General features: G+C 38.4%; 1 protein-coding gene across 1 annotated transcript in view; it reads right to left on the bottom strand.

Moving 5' to 3' along the window:
- BMPR1B (bone morphogenetic protein receptor type 1B) overlaps positions 1-21,446 on the bottom strand; it is a 238,225-nt gene that overhangs the window by 141,668 nt on the left and 75,111 nt on the right. The window lies entirely within an intron of this gene.

Genomic DNA, 21,446 nt, shown 5'->3' with positions numbered 1-21,446 from the left:
ATATATGTTGGTGTCTCTCTCCTCCTCTCTAGTACTGCTACATAGGTCTATAAAGATTATTTCCAGGCACTTGCTCATTCCTTCATTTGCACATGAGACTGGTCTGTGGTATTGTATACCTCGGAATGACTCAGTGGCTCTCAGCTGCTCAGACAAAGGCATGAATTGGCTCTCTACCTGCCACTTTCTGCCAGGCTGGAAAATACCATTTTGCTGCCAGTTTTACAGAGGCAGTGTAGGCCTTTTCATGAAGACTCAGATCAGGCACGGAAGACTAATTATAAGACTCCTCTGAAGAAAGAAAACTGTGGGGGAACAGGGGAGAGGGGGAAAACAAGAAAGCAGAGATGGTGGAGGAAACGAGCTATTTATTTATTTTATTTGTCAAACATATACAAGATAGCAGGTCTATAGAGCCTGCATCCTGAGCACACTCTTGTACTGCAGTGAGTCTTGGACCCTTTACGCACGGCAGGAGAGAAAGTTGAACACCTTTCATATGCGCTGTCTCGGACGTATTTTTGGCATCACCTGGCAGGACAAAGCTCCAAACAGCGCAGTCTTGGAACGTGCTGGAACTTCTAGCATGTATACACTACTGAAACAGCAACATCTACACTGGCTTGGGCATGTCGTGAGAATGGCTGATGGTCGGATTCCGAAAGATCTCCTGTACGGAGAATTAATGCAGGGAAAGCGCCTCAGAGGGAGACCGCAGCTGCGATATAAGGATATCTGCAAGAGGGACCTAAAGGCCCTGGGAATGGACGTTAACAACTGGGAAACCTTGATCTCCGATCGTTTAGCTTGGAGGCTAAAGATGCAGCATGGCCTTCTTCAATTCGAAGAGACATTTGTTCGGCAGGCTGAGGCAAAGAGGCAGTCCCAGAACCAGCGAAATCTGGGGGCTGGGCAGGGAACAGAATGCATCTGCCCTCAGTGTGGAAGGGATTGCCACTCTCGAATTGGCCTTTTTAGCCACACTAGATGCTGTTTCCAGAGCACGATACCATAGTCTTTTGAGACTGAAGGATGCCAATAGAATACAAAATAGCAGGTATAAGTATAAATATACACATAAACAAAGGAAGTAAGTACATATAAATGGGGACAGCAGTACAGGGACGGTAGGCATGCTGGTCCGCTTAGGCACACCCCCTATTCTCCTATTCTCTTCCCAGCTTCACATATATAATTAATATTAATTAGGCTCATAAAATCAAACGGATGTATAATGCCACTGTCAACGTGGCTAAAGGGTATATATAAAATTCCATCTTTCCTTCCTCTCTATTTTTTAGATACCTCACCAACAAAGGACTCAAAAGTTTACATGAACTGAAAAGCTTATACTATCTTTTCTGTCTCAAGAATTGATTCTTGTGAAAGTATTGATCAGCTGGGAACTTTTCATGTTTTCTTCCAAGAACTACAATAGTTTTATTTTTCAAAAACAAAAAAAACTATGGAAAATACCTTCTATTCACAGTTTTCAATTGCAACAAGTTGTAGTGACCCAGAAAATGTTTTTCAGATTATATGAAATACAGTGTAAGACATGGATCCCTATTGGCCACTAAATCAAAAAAGATCCCGAAGTTTTATCTGTGAAATAATGAAATATTGCAAATGTTTGTGTTCCAGGTTAATACATATTACAGAACAACTTTTCTCAATCATATGACTTCCAGATGGAGGAGAGGGGAGGGGAGATGAAAGGAAAGGGGAAGGAAAAGGGGAGGAGAAAGGGAAGGGGAAAGGGAAGGGGGAAGGGAAAGGAACCCCTTCAGGTTTTACTCCACTAGCCATTACAGTGCTCGTCCCTGTTTTAAGACCATGAGCCTGCACTGTCCAAAGATGTTTCCATGGTCATTTGGTCAACATGACATTGAGGAATGTTAAGATGCTTGGGTTCCTGGCCTGGAAAGCCAACAGCCTGAGTTTGAGACCCGAATGTTGTGCAACACATCTTTGCCTACCTCCTAGTAGTTCGAAAGCTTACAAATGCGAGTAGATAATTAAGTACTACTTCACAAAGTGAACTATTTGCCTATTAGCAAACAGACACATTTGTGTACAGGTAGTCCGTGACTTACTACAGTTCATTTAGGGACTACTTCAAGTTACAACAGCATTGAAAAAAGTGACTTAGAATTTTTTTCACACTTATAACTGTTGCAGTAACCTTGTGGTCACAGATTAAAATTCAGACACTTGGCAATTGGCTGATATTTACAATGATTGCAGTTCCTGGGGTCAAATGATCACTTTTTGCAACCTCCTGACAAGCAAATGGGGAAGCCAGATTCATTAACAACCATCTTATTAACTTAACCACTGCAGTGATTTGCTTTACAATTGTGACAAGATAGGTCGCAAAATGGGGCAAAACTCACTTAACAAGTGATGGTGGGGACCGGCTGTGCATGCAGTTAAATATTTTTGGAGAGGGCTTATTTTTGGGGGATAGCTTATGTGCTCAAAAGCCAGATTGGTCTTATTATCAGGGGAAGTCTTATTTTCGGGGAAACAGGGTAGTCGTAAGTCGAGGGCTACCTGTATATGGAAGAATGTTGCTAAAATTGAAGGACTGGATAAACAAATTTTATGAATTGTGACTTCTTGGAAAAGTATTTGTTATTATGTGACTTGTTGCACACAATCGTTGTTCAAAAACTGAAAATGGCATTGTGTAAGAGCAGTCAATTGCACACGATAGTATGGAAGTCAGTGTTGTGTACAGGAGAGGATATAGTTGAATTCACCAGGAATGCTGCAATGCATGTAGTAGAATGAAAAGGGAGAGCGATTCCTTTTAGGAGTGAATGGGCGCTGAATCAATGTTGATTGAATAGCAAAGTGAGTCATTACAAAAGCAGCATGTTAAGTGGTCTAGTCATTTAGAGCGAACTGAAGAAAACTGAATTGCAAAACAAGAATATTCAGTTGATGGTTTGGAAAAAAAAGGGGGCAAAATTGGAAAAAGCTGTAGGTGAATGGCAGTGACTCCTCTAAAAGAGACCGTTGAGAACAAAAGAACAAAAAGCAATGCAATATAGGCATGGTGGACGACAAGGATGTTTTACAAGGGCAGAAAGGTGTTTATGACAGCTGAAGCGGGAACCATGGCAACTCATCTCAAGCAGAAACATAAAGAGTGAATAAAGTTTCATAAAGTAAAAGAAGGATCAATAATTCACTGACTCAAAGGAGAGCAGGAAAAAAACAATCTTAAGATTTAAATCCTCGATCTATATAAAATCTACGTCTATAGACCACTGGTCTCCTACCTTTCCAGCTTGGTGAACCAGTGGAAGCGGCGGAGGGAGGTGGGGGAGAAACCAAATGGTTTCTCTTTTTTTTAAAGTTTTTTATTAATAATTCAAATTTAAAAACAATGACATTGTTTGACATCTCTGGTTTCGAACATTTACATCTAATACAAATTAATAAGTGATACATTCCTCAATCTATATACAAATTTACATGTCTCTTACTTCATTACAAGTATACAACATAATACCTCCTAAACAGTTATACCCATATCCAATAAACCTATATCTCACTCACAAGTTTAATATACGTTGACATATACATTTCCAGACAGTTGCTACACCTTGTTCTTGGCATTCTTCCTCTTGTCTAACCGTTCATAAAATTTACTCCAGATTTCATAGTACATTGATTCACTTTTATCTTTGATTTCTAAGATAAGTCTGTCCATTTCTGCAAAGTTGAAAATTTTACATATCACTACTTCTTCTGAAAGTGTTTCTTTACTCTTCCATTTTTGAGCAAATGCTATTCTTGCAGCTGTTAGTATATGTAGAATTAAATCGGTTACATTTTTATTGTATTTACCATCTATCATTCCCAATAAGAAAAATTCTGGCTCGACTTCTATTTTAACTGTTAAAATCTCTTCTAGCCAGCTCCTTATTTGATGCCAAAAACTTTTTGCTTTTGAGCACTCCCACCACATATGGTAATATGACCCTGGGACAGACCGGATGGTTTCTTGTGCGTCTCTTTCACAAATGCACTATCACACGTGCTCACCCACCACTATGGGTGAGCACATATGATAGTGCAACTGAGGCCTAGTTTTGCTTTTTTTGAATGCCAACTTAATTTCAGAAAAATAAAGGGATTCAAATTCTGAAAAATATGGAAAGGCATAGTGAACTATAATGAGATAGTGAAATGCTGATTAATCAAAACTCCATTTAGCAAACTCTAGATTCAGGGTTGTCAAACTCAAGGCCCATGGGCCGGATCCATGCTTAGAACTGGCCCGGAGGGCTGCCCTGGAAACTATGAAGGACTGGCCTGCGGTATCTCTGTTGGCGAAAACAAAGCTTGGAATGGCTACACATGCTCCCCTGAGTTCCATTTTTGCTGGCAGAGGGCTGCAGGAGGCCATCATGGTTGTAAACAGGGCCGGAGGAGCTTCATGCGACCCCCCCCCAAGTTCTGTTTTTGCTGGCAACACAAACTAAAATCAGAACAAAACAAAAGGAGAAATGTTTCCCCTTTTGCATTTGAGCATCCAAGAAAGGACAGGAATGGAGGAAAGACAAAGAAAAAGATGGGAAGATAGAAAGAGAGCAAGGAAGGAAAAACGAAAGAGGGGAAGGAAGAAGAAAGGAAAATGAACAGGGAAGGAAAAGGAAGAAAAGGAAGAAAAGGAAGACAATGGATCTCTCCATCACCACCCGGGCCACCACAGGAGATGATACGATGATAATAATTTTTAAAAACAAGTTGGTTTCTAACTGACTTTAGTAACTGCTGTGTTACCTGTTTAACAGTTATTTATAGCAGCCTTTTTTTATTTTCTTCATACCCATGTTCAGATGCAAATCATCAATCTATACCGTATTTCCCCGAAAATAAGACTGGGCCTTGAATTAATTTTTGCTCCAAAAGACATATTAAGGGCTTATTTTATAATTCAATGCATGTGTCATGTGTTGCAACAGATGTACTAAATGTGTCTGCCTGGCTGATGACCGTAACTGGGGTTTATTTTGGGGGTAGGGTTTATATTATGAGCATCCTGAAAAATCATGCTAGGGCTTATTTTCCAGTTAGGTCTTTGGTGCGGGGAATACGTAGTTTGCATAATGAGCGCTCACTCATGATATACACATTAAAATTCTCAATACTTATTTCTGGAAAAAAAGAAGCAGGAAAACATGCCACTGAAAATTTACTCATAAATTTGTATCTCAACTTTTTCTTCAGTGCAAGACAATCATAATCAATAAAAGTCAACCATAGAACAACCACATCTAAAAGACATCAATAATTTTTAAGGGCTTCTTGCGAAATAAATCAATGCACTTTTAAGAATTTATTTTTCTCCTTTAAGCTTTTTTTTTATTAGCTAAAATAAACTAGGGGGCAAAACAAATCATAACAAATTCATGATGGCAACAATGGATGTTACTGATAGGTCCAAACATAAAATGGGTGAATGACCTACACCCAGTGGTGGGATTCAGCCAGTTCGCACCACTTCGGGAGACCCGGTTGTTAACTTTCTGAGCAGTTTGGTGAACTGGTTGTTGGAAGAAATCATTAGGGCAGAGAACCGGTTGTTAAATTATTTGAATCCCACCACTGCCTACACCCCCAACACATATTAAATAAAAAGGCTCTCAGGATCAAGTGCTGACATGTTTAATTCTTTCCTTGTAGAAAATTTGCCTACAGTAATGTTATATACTGGGGACGCAGTGGCTCAGGGGCTAGGACGTTGAGCTTGTCAACCGAAAGGTTGGCAGCTCAGCGGTTCGAATCCCTGGTGCTGCCGTGTAACGGGGTGAGCTCCCTTTACTTGTCCCAGCTTCTGCCAACCTAGCAGTTTCGAAAGCACATAAAAATACAAGTAGAAAAAATAGGGACCACCTTTGGTGGGAAGGTAACAGCGTTCCGTGCGCCTTTGGCATTGAGTCATGCCGGCCACATGACCATGGAGACGTCTTCGGACAGCGCTGGCTCTTTGGCTTTGAAATGGAGATGAGCACCGCCCCCTAGAGTCGGCAACGACTAGCATGTGTGTGCGAAGGGAAGCTTTACCTTTACCTAATGTTATATAAATATGTTATATTTTCACAGATTAATCAGGAAATAAAAAATACAGGTAATCTTGATGAATAAAATTATAAGCTGAAAATCCCTGAAAAGGGATTACAAAAGTAGCATTTGGAGAAAAAAATCTTATATAAATGTAGCCTTTAGAAGGAGTATTACTATTTTCCAGCTTCTTTTTTTAATGAAAAGGCTATTGCCTTTTGTTTACTCTGAAAGCATTTATTTTTTATATAGCTGCATCGGCTCTTAAATTTCTACAGCAATGTCTAATAAAGTACTTGAAGTCATCTTTCTATAATTATATGTTAGACAGAACAAAACCAAAAGACTGCATTTCTGTTAAAACAATAAAGTTTGGTTAAAACAAAAGCTGATCCCTATTAAATAGGTACTGTGGCATAGCAGATCGTTGAGTCACAGTATACTCAAAGTTAATAACTTTTCCATTTGCAAATTTATATGGCATAGTTCACAATAAAATTAAACTAATTCACAGCAATTTTTGCACTAATTTCATTATGAATTACAAACATATGGAAGACCTAAAATAAAATAGAGGACTTAGTATCAATCCTCTATTTTTGTTTGTACCCAATAATATCTCATGTAAAGGTAAAGGTAAAGGTAAAGATAAAGGTTCCCCTCGCACTTACGTGCTAATCGTTGCCGACTCTAGGGGGCGGTGCACATCTCCGTTTCAAAGCCAAAGAGCCAGCGCTGTCCGGCATGACTCAACACCAAAGGCACATGGAACGCTGTTACTTTCCCACCAAAGGTGGTCCCTATTTTTTCTACTTGCATTTTTACGTGATTTCGAAACTGCTAGGTTGGCAGAAGCTGGGACTAGTAACAGGAGCTCACCCCGTTACACGGCAGCACTAGGGATTCGAACCGCCGAGCTGCTGACCTTTTGATCGACAAGCTCAGCTGTCTTAGCCCTTGAGCCACCTGGTAATATCTCATGTAGGCTTCTCCAAAACTAGTCTTGGATTTAAGCCCTCAATTTTTGAGTTTAAATCACACATATCTGATTTAGTGACATTTAATATACAGTAGTGGCCAACATTGTGGAAACCTTTTGGGGAAAGTGTATTTTCTAAAACTAGCTAATAATACTTTCTTTTAGAGTATTACCATAAAATTATATATCATTGGAAAGATAATTTAATCAAGAATGTAATGCAATAACTTTTATGAAGGATTTGCTATTAAGAGTAGCAGTTACAGTATACAGAAGAAAAGTGAAGCATGTAGAATAAATGAGATATACAAAATCTCATGAATTATGGCCTTACAATATCTTCCCATCAAATGAATCAAGTCTTTTAGTTCTGCAACTGTTATAATGTGAAACCAAGATTGAAGGATTGCTTCTATTAACTGGGTTTTATTGCTGGGTCACTTCTGACTAATAGGTTTCTTTAGTCAGCTCTATAGCTTTTCAACTGAGTTTAAGGTCTTGGCTATCCCCAGGCCATTCCAGCAGCGGAATATGGTTATCTTGAAACTCCCCCAAAAAAGTGTTGTTATTAGCCATCAAACCTCAAAAATACACTTTTCCCAAAAGTTTTCCATAATTTTGGCCACTACTGTATGATAGCTGCCATCGTTCTATGAGTTTTCTTAATATGGTAAAGGATGTATGGAACAAAGGAGAATGGCAGTGGCCATAATATTATTATGATTAACCTAATAGTTCAAAGAGTTGTGATTAAGGTAGCTGTTCTGAAATATGAAAGTAAGGGAACCCCAAAGGAAAAGATGAACTAAAAAATTATAGTAGTATATAGGATTTGTTAATAACAAGTCCTCGTCTTCCAGGAAAAGGTTTCAGAAAAACACTGGGTTTACCAGAAACATGGACATTGCAATTCCTACCTATTGCAACTTGCCATAGCATTATATAGAGACATAAATGAAGAGTATTCTTTACACACATGTAATTATGTAGGGAATAAGCATTAAGACATAGGAAGTAAACTGCAATGTCACTGATAGTCAAATCTGAAATCTATTTTTAGGAGATAGAAATATAAAAGAATAAAAGAATAATAACAGAGGTAGAAGAGACCATGGCAGTCTTTAAATCCAACCTCCTGTTCAAGCAGGAGACCCTATACCAAGGGTGTCAAACTCAATTTCATTGAGGGCCGCATCAGGGCTGTGGTTGACCTTGAGGGGGCCGGGGGGCATAGCCAACTGGGTGGGCGTGGCCAGCTTGATGCCACTCCCCAAAATGCTGGCATGTTTCCTCTTTGCATTGGGTAGACTAGGCCGAAGCCACGCTGGCCCGATGTTTCTTCTTCACATTGGGTAGACTGGGCCGAAGCGATGTGGGCCAGCCCCTTACATTTTCCAGGACGGCCCCGCGAGCCAGTTCCGACCACATCGCAGACCAAATCCAGTCCATGGGCTTTGTGTTTGACATACCTGCCCTATACCATTTCAGACAAATGTCATCCAATCTCTTCTTTAAAATCTCCAATGTGATGGAAGATCAGTTTAAAATAATATAAGAATTACAGAAGTTTTAAAACAGAGCCAATTGATGTAATAGTTAAAGATATTGGATTAGAAAGTAAGAGGCCATAAATTCTAGTCCTGAAAATCAGTTGGTTGATCTTTGGCCAGTCACTTTCTTAGCCCTAAGAAGAAGGTAGTATTCCTGTAGTCATCATGTTGGACTTGATGGACCATTACACAAAAGTGTAAACTACACACATGACTTAAATTAGATAAAAGGTTTTGGAACATCTCTGATACAATACCACTTGTTGTAACCTTCCAAGTTCCATTTAATTTCAAAAACAGTTGAGAGACCCATGCAGAATAAGTTTTAATATGTCAGTTGAACCTGCAATTTATTAACCTGTAATGCATTTAAGAGATACTCCTTATACTAATATCCTTTTTAAAATTACAGAACCTGTTCAAAGTATTCTGACTCATCATTTTGCCTAGTTAAAAGCTAGGCTTCTATTATCTCACTGTCAGAAAAGCTGCCACATTCTGTAACATAAAACATCTAACAAGTACACAGCAGCTGTTCATACTTGCTAGGAAAGTATGTTATAGCAATGATGTCATGGAAAAAAATCTGGAATTGATTAAAATGTATCAGACAGTCAAGCTATTCAATCTCTTGAACAATACGTGTTCACATATTCTACCATCTGCATTAAAGCTCAGGGCAATGAAGAATAGTTCCCTTTAAAAGATTACCATTGGAAAGAGGGCAATTGTCATGCTTTAGTAGTTTCATTTAATAAAACTCTGCTTGTAACCAGATAGTAATAAATATGCAAAGCTAGAAGTCTCATAACTGTTAACGGAGTGGGTTGACATTCATCATCCAATCAAGAAAAAAAAAAGGCCAACATTTTAACTTAAAAACACATGCATGTACTACGTGTTTATAGCAATGCATGAAGCTTCTACGGAGGTATTTTAAATTATCCATCTCCATTCAAAAGAAAGCCGGTTAAATACTGGGAATAAAAATGTTTACAATCAGACAGAATTAATTGATTTGCCCAGTTTGAAAAGTCTAACCTTTGAATTCCCAATCCTGCTTATTTATTATAAAAGGGTACTGTTTCAATTTATAAAACAATTTTAGCATTTTGCTTATATCAAACAAGAGTCCAAGGTTGGTTTGAAAAGCAATCATATTTTATTGCTTTTAAAATAAATTTTATTATTTTAAAATTTTATATACATCTTTATGCATTTGCAAATGTATTGAAGGCTCTTCACCTTTCCAGTCTCATTTCAGTCTACAGATGTTCAACAAATAAACGAAATAATGACAAACACATCTGGTATTACATGAGAGTAAGAGAAAAAAATGAACTCTCTCAAAGCTATTCTTGCATAGTTCTTTAAGCATAGGAACTCTGCAAGAACTTTGAAAACTAGGTCTGGCTATAAAGAAATTAACCAATTAATAAATTCTCCTGAGCACACTGCAAGAAATCAAAAGGGCCTCTGGTGGCTCAGCAGACTAAGTCTGTCATTAACACAGCTGCTTGCAATTACTGCAAGTTCAAGTCCCACAAGGCCCAAGGTTGACTCAGCCTTCCATCCTTTATAAGGTAGGTAAAGTGAGGACCCAGATTGTTGGGGGCAATAAAGTTGACTTTGTATATAATATACAAATGGATGAAGACTATTGCTTAACACAGTGTAAGCCGCCCTGAGTCTTCGGAGAAGGGCGGGATATAAATTCAAATATGTTGCAATATTAAGCCATATGAACTCCTTTGTGAGATTGCTTATGTGCAAAGATCAGCATAAGTAACTTTGGCTAATTTTATCACGTACAAAAGAAATAAGCAGAAACTTGTTTATGTCAGTGACATCAAGGCTGCAAAGATGTTTGCCTCTAACGATGGTGTGAAATGTATCAACCCTTTTGTGATAGCCACAGGACATTCCTTTTCTGATAAGGTTCCTCTCACAAAGCTTCTTAGAAGTTTCTCATACATATAATTATATGAGATTTGTTAACATGCAGAGCCAGGATGTACAAGATGTATTTCTGTTTGCTACGTGTAGCATGAATAGTGTAACTGTAGAACACCTTAGACACGTGTGGGAGTGATGTCCTTGTAGCCTGTTTAGGTTGCCATGCAGCTGTACCACGTAGGCAAAAACAGAGAAGAGGCAAAGAGCAGCCACCTCATGGTGGAGAACAAAGAGCCACCTCATGTTAAAACTCCTCCCAAGAATCACAAGCTTTCTCCCAAAATCATAGGCTTGTGGATGTGCTTGTAGTCACGTGTTCACATGTTGAATATATGCTAATATGTAACCTCCCCTGCTTACCTTTTGTAACCACCCATTTTTACCTAAACACAATAAAAGGGGGCTCTGGAATTTGCTCTGGGCTTTTCATCCCAGACTTTCTCCAGGCTCTCACCTCGAGAAGTCCTTGAGTCTGACGTTCATCAGGAGCCTTCATGAGAAGCCCACCAGATGATTCAACACAAATTAAGAAAAAAAAAGCTACAACCAAACTGCAACTGTATTGAATCAATAAAAGTAATTCTACAGAATCTGTTTTAGGGTGTAATATAATTCTTCTGTCAAAGTCAGCAAAACTCTTTCCTCCTAATCCATGAGGAAAATCTGTATCAATTATCACATTACATCTAGTACAGCTGAGGTTAATATTCAGCAGAGAAGCTATATTTCCCTTAGAGCTTCTCTCAACCATCATACATCAGCCTTAAAGAGACAGGAAATGATAAATAGATGTAAATAGGATTCCTAGCTAGAGAATACGCAACTGGGAGTCAATTAATATTAGCAAGATCACTGAAATGATATGACATACTAAAGAGTAGGAAATCTCTTCAGACTCTTAGACTAAGAATATTTCTAGTTTCTTTACCATATGTGAGCAAAAGCAATCAATCAGGAGACTGGTTGGAAGAAAAAAGACTGGCAGATCTAGAAAGTTCAAAAGAGCTACTAATATTTCACTGACTCCTTCCAAGATGGTGTTTTTTAAGTATGTTAGGATTGTAATTCCTAGGATTCCAAATAAATTGCCATTCTGCTACATCTAGTGGGTATCATGAAGGGAAAGGATGTTCCGTACGAAATTCACATTACATAGTTATCTTGACATTCTTGTCTATGCTGCATAAATATGTAATTGTAGTGTGATACAAAGGCAGCCTTGAAAAATACTTTTAAAAAATTAATATCTTTACAGTACAGAGCAGTATATGCAGGCCATCATATATCAGAGATTACGGCTATACAAAGTTTACGAGGAAGGAAGAATTTTTCTCTGGATGACGAAAGATGCTGAAATATCATGAGATTACACAATTCTTCCAACTCTCAATAATCCTGTGAGTGTACTTCAAGAAACAGTAATTTTTTTTCAACATTTAATTTTGGGTAATCAATTCCTGTACAGTGAGGTCACAGGTGCCACAAGTGAAATATTGAAAAACATTCTGCTTTCAGCTAAACCCTCACTTCAGTCAATTTAATACATTGCAACGTGAATGTGAGAAATACATACATACATACATACATACATACATACATACATACATACTTACTTACTACTGTCAGTATGGGAGAGAGCTTTTAAGTAAGGATAATATTTGTTTCAGCATCTGTAATAAATCTCAGGCTCTGGATAAAATGTTACCATATTTTCATTTGGAAGGTTTATATATGCTTATACTTTAAAACAGAGCTGGAAGGAACCTCAGGTGTCTTCTAGTCCAACTTCTGCTCAATCAGAAGACCCTATACCATTCCAGAAAAGTGGCTGTCCAGTCATTTCTTAAAAGCCTCCAGTGATGGAGCACTCACAACTTTTGAAGGCAAGCTGTTCCACTGGTTAATTGTTCTCACTGTTGGGAAATTTGTCCTTAGAAAAGTTCTAAGTTGCTTTTCTCCTTGAGAAACTCCATCCATTGCTTCTTGTCCTGTCTTCGGGTGCTTTGGAGAATAGGTTGACCTTGTCTTCCTTGTGGCAGCCCCACAAATATTGAAACACTGCTATCAGTCCTTCTTTTCACTAGACATACCCAATTCCTGCAACCATTCTTCAGATGTTTTTAGCCTCTAGCCAGTGGTGGGATTCAAGTAATTTAACAACCGGTTCTCTGCCCTAATGATTTCTTCCAACAACCAGTTTGCCAAACTGCTCAGAAAGTTAACAACCGGTTCTCCCAAAGTGGTGCGAACTGGCTGAATCACACCAGTGCCTCTAGCCCCCTAATCATCTTTGTTTCTTTTTTCTGCACTCTTTCCAGAGTCTCAATATCTTTTTTATATGGAGGCCAAAATTAATTTTATTTATTCAAAACAGAAGTTGGAATTATATTGTTTTATAAATTTATGTATTGGATTTGTGGGGTTATCCTATTCCTGGCATTGTGCAATGTTGAAAACATATTAAAACAATAATTAACAGAAAATGATTGTGACACAGAAATATATGTCCATTTTAGCCAATGAAGTAACATTTTTTCAAACCTGCAAGAAGTGCTGTGCCCATTCAAACACCACAAGCATTTTTTCCAAATTATTTGCAACGCACACAGAACTTTAGAAATAATTTTTCTACAGCAAAATACTCCTCTGCATTGATAGGCATTTGAGTAATGCAATCAACTAAGCAGGCCCAATTTCTCATACTCCCAAGAATTTACAGGCACTGACCTATATTTCACAAACTCATTCAGGTTTCTGATGGGATGTCATCTTATGGAGATTTTTTTTTCAAATGGGAAATTTCAACATTAAAAGCTTAAAATCAATTACCAAGGGATTCCGAAGAAATTCTCCATTGCTCTGAGAAATAAGACACCTGTCTCTTTTGCTTGAAAATTTTTCAGGAAATTGGAAGACAAGTTTAAGCACACCATGAATCAAAACAGTCTGCATGGTCCTGATGAAGACAGGTGTGGCAAAAGGCTTACAAATGTTTTTGTATAATATCCTACTTAGACAAAGATCTTGAATGCTTCTATTCTTCATACAGAGAGAAGCACAGACAACTGTGTTACCAAGAATATAGTGAATTGGTGAAACGGTCCATATCAAACATAAAAAACCAATTGCTAGAATTTTGACATGGATTTACAGTAAATTATGCCATAATCAGCATTAGTATACATTCAGAAGATCAAACCTGCTTTCATTTAGCAGATGAAACATTTTTTTCTTCTACTAGGTAGAATTCATGCAAATCAGTTTACTTAAACCCGGCATCTTCTAACACTGACTACACTATTCATGATTCCCAGCCAATATATCACCAGAGCTGTGGACTGAAAATGTATGGGATATATTATACAGGTCTCTGCAAACAGTAGGTCGTCAGACAGCCTAGCAGGGGAGATTTTTACAAGTTTATGCAGAGCTTTAAAAAATGCTGGTTGAGCCAACTCATTCCTATTCCCAAAATAAAATAATGTAGTATTTTCTAATCATAACGTATGGAAGAATGAAATATATTTTCAAGGTGTCCAGCACATCTTCAATATGTTTTCAGCAATAAATACTAAAGCTTGGTTAAACTATTTCTATAAATTCTTTGAATGAGATCTTAGTGTGGCAGTGCAGCATTCTTTTTCATTAAAGCTATCATAAAACCGTGAACAGCTGCTAAAACCCTTTAAAGTAAGGTTTAGCCTTTAAAAAAATGAAGTTTATAAGGAAAATAATACTGAAGAATGCATGTAGATATGGATTCTTACCTACCACAGAATGACAGTTCTATGCCTCTCACATATACGCACAAAACCTCTCTTATTTGCAAATCACAGACATACCTAAAACCCATCACATACATACATACACACATACATATATACATACATACATACATACATATTTGTTTTTGTAGGTTTTCACGGGTATAGGTATGTAGGTCTTGGCATTTTCGGGTCTCCAAAATTAATCTCCAAAACTGAACATTATAACAAGAGAATAATCATGGAAGCCATTGAAATAGAGAAACACCCCCACAATATGAACAAACAGGACGACACCTCCTGCCTACCAGACATCTGGAAACCAGCCTTGGTCAACAAACGAATCCCAGCCACGAAAACTGACCCCGGACCCAGGACAACACACAATGCCATCACCAATCATCCTCACCAGTTTCAAACCCAAACCCATCCCACAGACGAAACACAACCACCATCCAGAAGCCAGACCATGCTGACACCACTGGCTGCTGCGCCCCCCTCCGATCCCCACACAAAGTAGGCTGACACACAACAGGAACACATGACAGGACCTCGGACTCGGAGCCAAACCAGGGCCTGGGATGCTGCATCACAGCCATATGCTCAAAACATCACATCACAGAACTTCAGAGGCCACAACACCAAAGCTCAGGAACAAAAGACCAGGACCACACCCACACAGGATGCTACGAAACAGCTGACCAATCTGCAAACACCCACTCCATCTGTCAATCAGGATTCAACCACAGAGCCAACCAACCTGCTCGCAGCAACATTCCCCACCTCGACCAATCTGCAAATACCCACTCCATCTACCAATCAAGATGTAACCACAGAGCCAACCAACCCGCTCACAGCAACATTCCCCACCTCGACCAATCTGTAAACACCCACTCCATCTACCAATCAAGATGCAACCACGCAGCCAACCAACCCGCTCACAGAACATTCCCCACCTCCCCCCCAGTATTTATAGAGAGACGGCAGCTCCAACCACTCTTTGCTCGAGAAGCACGAAGCCGAAAACACCAGCCTGAAGATGATGAGTGAGACCTTGTCGAAACGTCGCCAAGATACTCTCAACCTTACATGGGAAAAGACCCAAAAATGCCAAGACATATATGTAGGTTTTGGTTATTTGGGTTTTCTCCCGTGTAAAATTGGAAGTGTCTTGGCGACAAAACTCAGTTTTGTCTTTGGGGTTTCTTAATTAGAAACCCCAAAGTTTCTAACTGAGTTAGAAAATCAAGGAGTATATGAAATCCCATGCCTGCCCCACCACATATATTGGACAAACCAACAGAAGAATAAGTGCACACATTGAAGAACACAAGAACTCAGTCAAAAAAGAGGAACCAACTTCTTCCCTGGTCCAACACCTTAAAGTCACAGGACACGATATTGACTTTAAAAAGACCAGAACTATCGCCAATACTGAACACTTTAACAACAGAATAATCAGAGAAGCCATCGAGATAGAAAAACGCCCACACAGCATGAGCAAACGAGATGATACCTCCCGCCTACCAGCCATTTGGAAACCCGCCCTTATTGACAAACGAGTCCCTAACACGAGGAATGACACCAGACCCACACTCACGAGGTCCACACAGGATGTCACCACCACACAACCACCCAGAAAGCAGACCCAAACCCACACTGATCATGAAGCACGACCAAGGACCAGAAGCCAGACCGCAGCTGCAACATTAGCCATTTCAAACCCCTCCAATCCATACATGCAGCAGACTGACACCCACTATGAAGATGTAGCACGACCACGACCATGAAGCCAAACAACAGCAATGCAGCTCACCAGCTCAAATGCCCCTGCAATTCAGACTAATCTGAGCACAACCAAGCCCCCACCCAAACAGGACACATCCTCAGCAAATCAGAGCACCAAAAAAACCCCATCCAATCAGAGCACAGACAAGCTCCTACCCAATCAGTTCAAACCCCCACTAGCAGTTAAAAAGGAAGAAACAGCTGCAATCACACATTGCTCCCAGAAGCATGAAGCTGAAGCCTGAAGATGACGAATGACACTTCGTCGAAACGTCGCCAAGACACTTCCAATTTTACACGGGAGAAAACCCGAATAACCAAAGACCTACATACAAACACCCGCGAAAACCTCAGAAAACAAATATATATATGTATGTATGTATGTATGTATGTATACGTATACATATACGTATACGTATATATGTGTGTGTGTGTTAGTATAAACTTTCATGTCACCTTTCTGATACTGCTGCACAATTCATCATAGTAAACAAAATTAAATTAGTTTGCAATTCTAATTTGTAAAAAGCAATTAGAAAAAAAGATGTATTAAAAAAGTGATCTGTTTTGGTACTTAAAACATAAGACAAATTTCCTATGAAAATTGCTAAGATATTGATCAAACATCAATGTTTACAAGGGGACACTAATTTTTTCCTGGTAAAATTTAAATGTTTTCAGTTTAAGTACTATCACTCGTAAAGCCCAACAATCCCGTAAATCCATCACAGATGGGGCATCCAAAAGTTTCTCTTAATTCAATTGTAATGCACAGGTATGTTCATATGAAGAGTTACCACAGAGTATAGGTATATAAGTTAGGTTCTGAACTGATTACTGATTTAATCTAATGATTCAAACCAATTCAGAAAATTGATCCAATGTTGGGTCTGAATTGAACTGTCAAATTAGGTTGGTATGATTCCAAATTGGTTAGAAAAAAATTAACAAAATTGGCTTTGCATATTTGCAGGAAGGGTTCAAGAACTATTTTCCACAGTTAGAACAACAAGGACTAGGAATATCAGGTATAAGATGCAGCAACTTATATGTCATTTAAGTATCGGAAAATCTTCCTAACAATAATGTCTATACAACAGTGACAAATACTCTACCTATATATAAAAATCTAGAGATTGTTCTTTCTTCTTTTGAAGTTTTTAAGGGACTAAACAGCAACCTCCTGAGTATAGTGTCATGGACTGGCCCATCTGGAATTGGGTTGCACAAGTAAGTGAAGCCCTATCCACACACAGACAGGATCCAGGCAATAGGCATAACCATGCCTACCCCGTCTACTGAAAAAATGCCCTCCATGGAACCTGTCCCTGTGCCCGAAAAGTTGGGGGGCCACTGAACTACATTATCCTATTGTCCCTTCCAATTCTACAATTGTTAGATTCTATGATCATCTTAAGAGTAGAAAAGCAGTGAAAATTCATCCTGCTTTCAATAGCACCTTCCAATTAAATGTCAAAAACCATGATATAAAAAAGAAAGGGGTTTTTTTTATTGGCACCAGTAGCATCGCAATTACTAATTTTAAAAAATGAAACACTTGATTTTGGCACTGAAGATCAGATTTACATCAAAACCGATGGCTTAAACTTTTGCTCAATTACCCATTTATCCAAAGCATATAAACCGAGAAAATCCCATTTTCTCTTATGCCAGCTGATTAATGAGGTATGGAACACTATTAAGAACTAAAGCAAGCTCATACTTTAAGATGTTTCAAATTATGTTCTTTATAAACCAAAATGTGCATACATCACATTTCAATTTCCATGCCTTGAATAGTGTCAGAGCTAGACTTCTATCTCATATCCATACTTCTAGTAGTTTGGAGGTAATCATGTCCATCACGTAACCAACATCATGTCATGTTCTGGCCACGTTAATGTAGTTTGCAATTTTACTTAATTTTTTACACTAGTGTTCCAATGTTAACATAGTCTGTTAATTTTACACTAAACTAATTCTCAAGATTTGGACTGATGATATCTTTAGTGCAGTTTCACTGGCTTGTTTGCTGCTCATTTGGTAAACTGCCCTGAACTGAGAAAATTAACTGTTAAGACAAAGAGGAATGAGTTTTGAGATATTATTTTAGTAATTTCTCTATGATTAAAACTTTCATAAAGTTTGTCACCAGAAGGAAAGGGAATCCTCACTATGATCAATATGTGTGCAGCAGATTGAATTTCAACTCATGGAAATCACTCTGAATTACCCTTTGTAAATGGATAACTTGTAATGAGACTCAACTATTTGAAAAAGTTATCATCATCATCATCATCTTTTAATGACCGCATAATCCCTTGCCGGATGGTGTCTACACAACTGAATGGAGCTAGCATTCCAGATGCCCTTCCTGTCACCAATGAGGAGTTTTGTTCAGCAGATATATTCTCATTGCGTCCAGAGAAACACCTGCCTCTACCTAGGATTGAACTCACAGCCTCCTGATTGTGAGGCCAGAGCTCCACCTCTAGGCCACCGCACCACTCATATTTGAAAAAGTTATCATATACCTATATATAGCATTTCATATGCTACAAGTTAAAAAAAACTAAACGCTTTTCTCCAATATGAAAATTGTGGGTGTCTCAGCTCACCTGGCATTTGGAGAAGATCATAGACATTGCCCTATTAAGACAATTTGTTCATCATACTTACACAAAAAAGGGAGGTCCTTAACCACAACATGCTTATAATGCCACTGCAATGTGAGCCTGTGTTCATGGCATTGTTTTAACTACAAACATGTTTGAATCAATAGAAAACTGTATGTAAAAGAAGCCTTTAAAAACCTTCAACTGAAATTTCTAAGAAACATTCATCACAAAACGTTTATGCCAAAAAATATATTTAATGTAATTTAATGCTGGCAGAGTGAGTCCATGATCACCAACTAGCAGAAGACTGCTTAAGAATCCTTAATTTCACAAAACATGATCAGACCCCTCACGTCCTGGACATAAACTGTTTCAACTCCTACCCTCAAAATGACACTATAGAGCACTGCACACCAGAACAACTAGACACAAGGACAGTTTTTCCCCCGAACGCCATCACTCTGCTAAACAAATAATTCCCTCAACACTGTCAAACTATTCACTAAGTCTGCACTACTATTAATCTTCTTACTGTTCCTATCACCCATCTACTCCCACTTATGACTGTATGACTGTAACCTTGTTGCTAGTATCCAGTGGTGAAATCTGAACCAGTTTACTACCTGGCTATGTGCGCACATGCGCAGTGCGCACCACACACGAAATATGAGGTGTACAAGCGCATGCAGTGCACGCCAAAAGGAGGCATAGGGTAAGTAGAACAGCATGCGGGGGAGGGGTGATCAGCTATGATGCGCAATCTTTTTTTTACTTTTAAAAGCATTTTTTTACAACCTTTTCACCCAAATAGGTTGTAAAAAATGCTTTGGAAAGTAAAAAAAGGCTCTGACGGTCACACGGCTCAGCTGTGATCATCAGAGCCCTTTTTTTACCTTTTAAAAGCATTTTTTGCAACCTATTTGGGTGAATAGGTTGTAAAAAATGCTTTTAAAAGTAAAGAAAAGGCTCTGACAATTGTGCAGCTTAGCTGTGATCATCAGAGCCTTTTTTTACCTTTTAAAAGCATTTTTTTAAAAAAGATGCAAGCGGGCAAGCGAGGGATTGGGGGGGCACGGGGGGAGGGCCAGGGATTTTTGCTACTAGTTCTCCGAACCACCCGCTGCCATCACTACCGGATCGGGTGACCCGGTCTGAACCGGGAGCATTTTACCCCTACTGGTATCCTTACAATTTATATTGACTGTTTCCTAATATGATTTGATTGCTTATTTGTACCCTATGACTATCATTAAGTGTTGTACCTTATGATTCTTGACAAATGTATCTTTTCTTTTATGTACACTGAGAGCATATGCACCAAGATAAATTTCTTGTGTGTCCAATCACACTTGGCTAATAAAATTCTATTCTACTCTCTTCTATTAGTACTCTATATTAAAAATCGTCCGGAATTCCTTTATTTTTTTAAGGTAGAAAGATAGGATGAAAGTAACCTAGCAAAGAAGAAAATTAACCCAGCTGCATGCATATATCATATCATTCTTTGCATAAAGAGAAGAGTGAAGACTATTCAAACTAACAGACCGAATTTAAAGGAACAAATGTCTGCCCTTGTCACAACATTTCCTTCAGCAGGAGCCCTCTTCATATGCTAACAAAAAATCCTTTGATAACCAGAGTCCCTGAACCCCAAATTTGATGCCTTCCATCTTGAATGTCAAATGCTTCAATGAGCAAAATTAAATAAGTACCAAAGAAAAGATTTAGGGACATTATAAGCCTTTGTGTAACCAGTGATACAGTATTACAAGGAAATCAGTCACCTAAAGGTCAAAACTTTCATTTCTTGACAAAGTAATATTTTTTTTAAATGATGATTTTTTTTTAGGTTAAAATCTGGTAACTAAAATGCACAAAATGTACCTAACCAAATTGCTTTTAAAATTACATTTCCTGATTTAACGAACATAACATTCCTTGTGATGTCATGAACTGTAGCAAAGAACTGTATATTTCTCTTAGGCTCAAGCTTAACCACCACCACACTTGGTGAAGATTTTGAAGGGGCAATATTTATTTTCTTAATGAACAAACACAGAAATTGTCGGCGGGGGAGGGGGGTAATACCGAGCTGCCCCATAACCTAACCTATTCTTCAAAATACCATATCATGAAACAATGGTGGGTTGGAAAGTTTGCTGTTCTTTGCGCTCTGTTATGAGCTACTGGGATAATAAATATGCACCAGTATGATGCGCAACGTGATGAGATCAGTTGGTATGGCACCAACATGCTTTTCTTAGCCACCTTTGTTTGTTTGTTTGTCCTGTACTGTTTTTTGTTTTTAAATTTTAACAACTGCAAACTGCCCAGAGTTGCTGGGAATCAGGTGGCATATAAATATATTTTTTAAATAAATTTTAATATATTGTTATTTTTTATATTGTTTAATATAAATAATTATGATCTTCCATAATTGGATGATTCTCAATTATCTTAATATTCACTTAGAAAGGCAAAATTATTTTGACTTTGCATTTGCTAAATTCTTCCTTGACAAATCTCCAGGGTTCCTTTAGCATTTCATATCATGGTCACTTCCTGCCCAAGGGCTTCTTTGATGTGGCCTAGATTGGATCAAGATTGGTCAAACTGCCTTCTGAATCAGCAAAGTTATTGACTCCAGTTAATAAGCAGAGCTAATCAGCAAACATTAATCACAAGCCCAGGAAGTCTGCTTTAAATGCCT

This window comes from Ahaetulla prasina, chromosome 8, assembly GCF_028640845.1.
Source record: "Ahaetulla prasina isolate Xishuangbanna chromosome 8, ASM2864084v1, whole genome shotgun sequence".
NCBI lineage: Eukaryota > Metazoa > Chordata > Lepidosauria > Squamata > Colubridae > Ahaetulla > Ahaetulla prasina.
The sequence above is the reverse complement of the archived record's forward strand: the minus strand, read 5'-3'. Positions and strand labels throughout refer to the sequence as shown.